Source organism: Manacus vitellinus, unplaced genomic scaffold (assembly GCF_001715985.3).
Source record: "Manacus vitellinus isolate BGI_N305 unplaced genomic scaffold, ASM171598v3 scaffold_45_pilon, whole genome shotgun sequence".
Lineage (NCBI taxonomy): Eukaryota > Metazoa > Chordata > Aves > Passeriformes > Pipridae > Manacus > Manacus vitellinus.
The window spans coordinates 1,179,812-1,185,811 of NW_021940571.1; the positions used below are offsets into that span (position 1 = coordinate 1,179,812).

At 44.9% G+C, this 6,000-nt stretch overlaps 1 protein-coding gene across 1 annotated transcript in view; it reads left to right on the plus strand.

Moving 5' to 3' along the window:
- Positions 1-542: 542 nt before the first annotated feature.
- The window catches only part of TIPARP (TCDD inducible poly(ADP-ribose) polymerase), a 24,555-nt gene continuing 19,097 nt past the window's right edge, over positions 543-6,000 (plus strand). The window contains exon 1 of the mRNA XM_018079233.3: positions 543-672. The gene's annotated coding sequence lies outside the window, so the exon portion shown is untranslated. The remainder of the gene's footprint in view (positions 673-6,000) is intronic.

A 6,000-nucleotide genomic window follows, 5' to 3' on the forward strand; every position in this document is an offset into this window, starting at 1 on the left:
AATTTGTGACAACAAATTTTGAGCAGGAATTTTGAGGATTACCATCAGTGTCCCGCAGCAGGGTGTGGAGGGATTGCCCGTGGTTACAGGCATTGCCCCACGCCTGGGCTGACTGCAGCAGAAGAACTCCTTGGCCCCTGGACAGCACATTTCTCTTAGTGTTTTTAGCGTTTTGGTGTAAACATCATTTAGCAAAGTATATGTGTTCCTAAAATCTAATTAAAGACATTTTTCCCATTTATTCATTCATTCCCCCCAGTTACTAGTGTTCTCTGCTTCTGAGAAAACACACAAGGTGCACACCATGAGGAAATGCTCCCTGGAAATGAGTTTAAATTGAAATGGGGTTAAATATGATCAAAATTAACTCACTATAATAGAGCTTTGTAAAACATTTAGGTGCAGTAGGACTCTGCTTTTTGACCTTGTAATAAATTTCCAAGACCAAGCCAAGCCTGGATTTTCAGACTCAGTGTGTTGCTGTAGTGTGCTAACAGGATTTATTGCTAATGTTGTGCTATCTGCAGGCAGCTATGGGAGTTACACTTCTGCCAGCCAGACCTGCCCTCAGGCTTGGAAATATCTCTCCTGAAGGGATTCCCAGGCTGGATTTGTGGACACACCAGCCCATCAGATGAAGCAGAGGAGCTCTGAGGACCAGCAGAAACACCTGTGAGTACCAGTTGTGGCCATCCCTGTGCACAGAAGGCAGGGAGCCAGCCTTCCCCTTGGGTTGGAAGAGACTTTAAAGCTCATCCAGTGCCACCCCCTGCCATGGGCAGGGACACCTCCCAGTAGATGAGGTTGCTCCAAGCCCTGTCCAACCTGGCCTTGGCCTCCTCCAGGAATTAACCTGTTCTGAAGTGATTTCAGCAGTCTGGCTTCCACAGGTGGGAAGTGCTGTTTGCCTGTTAGGTGGCAAAGTCTGTGCTGAGGAGGGTTCTCCAACAGGAGTGGAGGTTAGTCTTGGTTTGTTGGTAAAACTTGTTAAACCCATGGTGTCCCTGCCCATGACAGGGGCTGGAACTGGATGGTCCTTAAGGTCCCTCCCAACCCAAACCAGCCCAATTCTAGTAGGTAACATCATATTTAATCAATGTTACCAATCATATGAGTTTTCTTATTAAAGAACATGGTTAGAGTTGTATAAAGTAGTTGGAAACCGTGAGGAATATTAAGATCATTTCAGGATTCAGATTAATCACTGTCCCTGTCCTTGCCCAGATTTCTTCCTTCTGCTCATCTGGGTGAACGTGTGTTGTGGTGGGCTGTAACTGTCTCTCTGCTCCTGGTTTGGGCTTACATGGGCGTGGTGCCATCATTTGGGAAGAAAGTCTGCCCAGTGACCATCTGTCTCTGCCTCAGGATGAAGTAGGACATTGTTTTAGGCAGTGGAATGACGAAAGATTTTCTTAAAAAAAAACCAAATGAGCACTTTGCTTTTATAAACCCCCTGGCACTGGCAAAGTGTGGCTTCAGGCAGAACAGTGTGTGCAGCGAGACTCTCACTGCAGCTTCGTGCTCTGAGAGCGTCGTAGATACTCCCCCAAAAATAAACAGGGCCACCAGTTTCTGTCAAAACAATTCCAAGGTTTGTTTCAGTGCCTAAATCTGCATCTTGGCTGAATCCTCATTCAGAAGCTGTTGGGAACTTGAGGCGTCAAAGTCAGAGGAACAATTGCTCTGTGACCCAACAGCAAAAGATCTCCTGATAATAGGAAAATAAATGCTGTTGTCTTTGTAACTTATGAATTAGGTTTCTTACCAAATTTCTTCCTGAAACACAGAGGCAGTGATAAATATTCTGGCAGTACATTGATTATCTTTATTTTCTCAACTTTATCTAAATCTCTGAGCTGGACTAAGATGAAAAATTTAAATGAGGGCAGTGACATTTCCCAGCAGGATTTATTTTGTTTATTTTATTTTGCTGTTTATCTGTGGGAAGTGTAGACTCCAAAACACCTTTGTGTTGGATTGGAAGGTAGAATCTCCAAGGCAGGTGATTAACAGGAAATGTCTGTTCCTTAGCAAAGTGTTTGTCATCTTGTGTGTTAGTATGAATCATAGTGGCTTGAACTGAGAGTAGGTTTGGATTAAATATTGGGAGGAAACCCTTCCCTGTGAGAGTGGTGAGGCCCTGGCACAGGATGCCCAGAGAAGCTGTGGCTACCCCATCCCTGGAAGTGTCCAAGACCAGGTTACATGGGGCTTGGAGCCACCTGGGCTAGTGGAAAGTGTCCCTGCCCATGGAATTTATCATGCAGGAAGGGATTAGTGTGCTGAGTTTGGGATCAGCTGATGGGGGATTGTTGAAATACAAAGGAAAAACCTCCTTTGGATGAGCATTCGTGGCACTCATGAGCTGAGCAGCTTCTCCCTCTGTGTGATAACTGGGTGGGTGAGAAGCTTTCCAGTTCTCCTGTGTGCTGTGATTTTCCTAAAACGTTCTGTGGTGTGTGAGATTTAAAACTGGAGCTGAAATCTGTGTTATTTTCCAGCCAAATCAGTTCCCAGGTTTAGAATCCCAGGATGGTTTGGGTTGGAAGGGATCTTAAAGCTCACCTCGTGCCACCCCATGGCATGGGCAGGGACACCTTCCACTGGAATGTAGCCCCCAAAAGAGGTACCTACAATTTCTAAAAGCTGGGAGTTGCTGGATTTCCAGGACACTTGCTGTATGTGAAGGCAGCTCAGTGTAGCATATGTGACCCATTTTTGATGTCTTGAAATGGTCTCATCTGCTCCAGTTTCCTTCTTTGGCATTTTTAAGGTTCCTGTGATGTGGACCAAGTGAACGAAATCATGTCTAGGAATAGATTCGGGGGCTGGTTTGCTCAGGTAGAGCCTGGAACGGACCACACTTTGGAAAAGCAGTATCAGAGGCACTGTTTGGAAAATAACCATGACATAAAGGCAATCAAAGAGTTGTTTCCCTGTGGGACACTCAGCTCGGGTCTCTCCAGCCCCAGATCAGGGGTTCTCCCACAGTCCTCACACTGGGGATGTGTGAGGTGATCTGCAGTGGGATTATCCCAGTCCAGTTCAGCAGCCTGCATCCCTGGCAGTGGGAGGGAACCAGCCAGATGGGATTTCTGAGTCTGCACTGTGTCATCCTGGCACCCACCCACCACTGCTGCTCCATCCCTCAGGGCTGTGGGAGGATCTCCTGGTGCCACTCTTCACCTGGGAGTTCTCCAGGGTTTCCCGTTCCTGGAGCCTTGAGCTTGGCAAACATCTGGACTTCAACCACAGGACAATTTTAGCCTATCATGTGTAGTCAGAAGAGTTGACCATAAGGATGAACTAAATCTGAAGGGTCATGTGAGGAATGTTTGGATGAGGGAATAAAAGGGGGTATTTCTGGCTGTTCATTTTCTGAATGGTTGGAGATGAGTCCATCCACAGAAAACAGACTTAGTGTTTTCCACCTGGCTCAGCCTGGATCTGGTTAGAGAAAATTCTACCAAGTCTTCTTCCTAATTTAAAAAAACCTTAGGAAACATGAAAGAAAAAAACCCCTGAACAGAATTAGCAAGGCAGTGTCCTGTCCTCCTGGAATGCGGAATTCAGCAGCACAGAGTGGTGAATTCTAGAAATAAAGCATTCCTAGCGTGCTCCCACACAGAATTCTTGGGCAAAGAAATAATGTCCAAGTGCAAATTCCCTTTCTGGGATGAGAGCAGAGCATCTCCTACTCCCAGGCAGGCACTTGGGGCTGTTTCCAAGAACAGCTGCTGAACAGAGCAGGCATTTGGCTGTTTCCTGCACCATCCCAAGGCTGTGGTTTTATTTAGGTGTTCTGCAGCCTGTGTCCACCCAGCTGCTCCCTGAGCTGCACATTTTGGTTCTTCAGCTCCTGCATCTTAGAAGAAAAATGTTTTGTTGAATTTAGCATTGATTTCTCCCTCTGGTTTATTTTATTCTCAATTTAAGGTGTGAACATTCCCGTTTTCCTCCTTGCTGTTTGAATCATGCAGAGCCTGGGAGAAAGGGCAGTCAAATTTACAGTGCCTCTGCCTTTTATACAGTAAGGATTGACCTTTTCCAGGGATATCTCCAGAGATCTTCATTCACACTTTCAGCTTCTCCAGGGCGTTGCAGCTCTTTATGGAACCAGTGTTTACTGGGGAACTAAAGGTTTGCCCCAGGGAGCAGCTCTTAGCTGGTTTTCCAGGCATTCTTTTTTAATTTGTTGGAATTATTGGTTGAAGAATGGACTTCATTTGCATGGAGATAGCAAACTATCTGTCTGTTAGATAGAACTAGCTGGTGATTTTAGAAAGAATTTAAATCCTAGTTCGCCAACACTGCATTGTAAAGGAACATTGTAAAGGTCTGTTTAGATAGGAGTCAGCCTAAAGGAGAAGGAACAAAGCACTGCCATCCACACATTGCTGCTTACCTGGTGGCAGGATCCACCTGCTGAGTGTTCCAGAATCATTCTTAAAAAATCTCAAAAGTTCAGTGTTTTTTTATGATTCAGTTTGTGTTAGTTGAGGATTGGTAAGTGCTGCCTTGGCCTCAGCTAAATTTCCAGTTTACATGGATTTAAGAGACTTCCACGAGAGGGTGCAGCAGTTCAGCAAAATGCCACCTAAACCAAATGAGCCCACTGTGGGCATATTTTCACTCATTTTATGTATTAACTGGTGTATTTACACCAACTTCCGAATTGGATGGGTGCTTTAATTGAACAGTTTAATACCCCAGAGCATCTCTCCAGTCTGTTACTTTTTAGTGCACTGTGCTACCTGGTCTCAATTCCTGCCTGATACCCTGCAAATGCTCACTACATGCATTTTAAAAATAAAGCTTAGAGGGTTTTTTAAAATACTGTTGTTTTAGTTGTGAAGCATCATTGCTTTTCCCCTCAGACTGGTACAGCTGCAGAAGGAAACTCCATCTAGAAAGCTGAGCTCTGGAGAAACCACTAATTTGAGTGTGACTGATACCACTTTTTTCTGTTTCTGTTCTGTGATAAAGGATTTCTTGTTCCAGAAGATAATTGTGAACTCTTGGTAATGATTCAGCTTCCATGGATACTGTTGCTGTCCTGATGTGCTGGGAGCGTTGAGGTGCTGTGCTGCACATGGGCCAAGGGTCGAGGTCCATCCTTTGACTGGGACAGTAAAATACCTCTGCAGAAATGATTAACTCTTAACAAATTTCCAGGAAAAGAGCCCACTTTTGAATAGTGTTGCTTGTCCAGATTCACGCATCAGAAATCACTTCCTGAGATAAGATGATCTGATAGTGAAATAACCGTAAGTGTGGTGATACTCCTGTATAATTTATCATTTGGTTTCCTGAGAAATGCTGTTTTCACCAAACTTTGAAATCTGCTCAATAGCAGAGACAGAATGCTGTGCTTTTAAAACTTTTAGCTACTGGTATAAGATATTGGAAGGCAGTGAATTTGAGACAAGGGCAGTGACTTTGGTCACTGGCAGCTGCAAGTGTAGAAGTTGGGTCTGCATTCAGAAGGTTTCACTGATGAACGGGAGCTACAGAGATGAATAGAATGAATCAATAGAACAAAATTAATGAATAGAAATTCACTAATGAATGAGTCTAATGAATAGAAAATTTCACCTTGACGCGTTTGGACTGTGACATTTCTGCCCTCCTCACCCCAGGACAGAGCACAGCAGGTGGAGCCCAGTAGGTGTCAGTCCAGCCAAGGCTACAGGTGTGAATAAAGCCTTGCTGCCTCCTCCCTCTTCCTTGTCATTAGTGACATTGGTGGCATTATTCCACCTTCACAGAAACACAGCCAGCACTTCAGAGGTTCTCATTTCCCATCTGTTAACTTTTAATAAATGTCTGCATGACTGACCTTTCTCGTCCCTGGGTGCTCACCCACCCTGGCTTGCTGGCACAAGGGTAGGGCTTGGTGTGATATTTGCTGGTGATTAGCATTTGTCATCAAGCATTGGTATGGAAAAGCACAAATCCAGGCACTGGGAGCAGCCCTGAGGAGAAGGATTTGTGGGCTCA